Raw genomic sequence first — 1,422 nt, 5'->3', positions numbered from 1 at the left:
CTTCACTCGGGAAACATTACGACTAAACTTCAGAGACATTGATCCCAACATAAGGAACTACCATCAGCTGATGTGTTTGGAATCACAGAAGCCATGGAAGCCTCATATATGTTATTAGATGGAGGGCTGGTCAAAGGGAGATAGATGTGAAGGAAGGGGGTAGAAGTGAATGGGTATCCTGGTGGATGGTGGAGCAGGGAAATAAGTGGGTAAAGACGCGTGTGAGAACAGCAGGGACAACACTGACACTAAAGTTAACGCCGCAATAAGGGATATACCTTTAACATGCTGGTCTGTCTGATACTTCTCTAAATCTGAACATTCACATTAAGACAGACTAGGAAGAAGGATTGGCCATCCACTTCTGAAATAGCAGGCCTCTGAAAACCCTATGTACTCTATCCTGTACCAATCCTTATTGTCTCTGACACACCCACCCCCATTACCCCAATCATTGAATCAATCCATCTCATCAGAGTCTTCCTCTCTTGCACTGTCTCTCCACCCTCCCAAGCATGATGTCCCTCTCCAAGGACTAGTCCCTTCTTCTAACATGCCAAAATTATGTCTGAAAAAGCCTCAGAATCCTTGCCTCCAAAGAGTAGCCTGGTTTCACCCCCTCTCCAGGATGAACCTATTTATTCTCCTAGCAGCCCATGGTATATTCAATACTCTTCTCCACAGCTCAAAGGCATCAATTCTCTATCATGCATAGTCATTGTCTAGTTTTCTGATACATAGCAAGCAATTACAAAGACTATGGCCTGGATTCAAACAATATTAATATCACATGCAAGCAAGATTTTGCTGAAGATTATCCAAAAATGACTGGAACAGCATATAAACAGAGAACTACCACAAGTGCAGGCTGGATTTAGACGGGGCCGTGGTACTAGGGATATTATAGCTAATGTTAGATTTATCTTGGCTTAAAGCAAGGAGTACCAGAAGAATGTCTATCTTTGTTTCATTGATTATGCAAAGGTGTGTGGATCATACATAACAAACACTGGCTAACTCTGAAAAGAATGGGAATCCCAGAACACTTGATTGTACTAATGAAAAACCTATACTTGGGGGGAAAAAAGAAAGAAAGAAAAACCTATACTTGGACCAGGAGGCAGTCGTCAGAACAGGGCAGGGAAACACTGCATGGTTCAAAATTGGGGAGGGTATATGCCATTGTGGTATCCTGTCTCCATACCTTTTCAATCTTTATGCAGAACAGGACATCCGGGCGGCTGGGCTCTATGAGGAGAAATCTGGCATCAGGATTGGAGGAAGAATTTGCGTTATGCAGATGACACAACCTTGCTTGCTGAAACTGAAGAGGACCTGAAGCACTTACTGTGGAAGGTCTGCAGTTAGAGACCTCGCTAAAGTACTGAAGTGCAAAGATGTCAGTCTGGAGACTAAGGTGTG

This window comes from Elephantulus edwardii, unplaced genomic scaffold (genome assembly GCF_000299155.1).
Source record: "Elephantulus edwardii isolate Elephantulus edwardi_28Jun2011 unplaced genomic scaffold, EleEdw1.0 scaffold00056, whole genome shotgun sequence".
Taxonomy (NCBI): domain Eukaryota; kingdom Metazoa; phylum Chordata; class Mammalia; order Macroscelidea; family Macroscelididae; genus Elephantulus; species Elephantulus edwardii.
Note: the sequence above shows the minus strand (reverse complement) of the source record.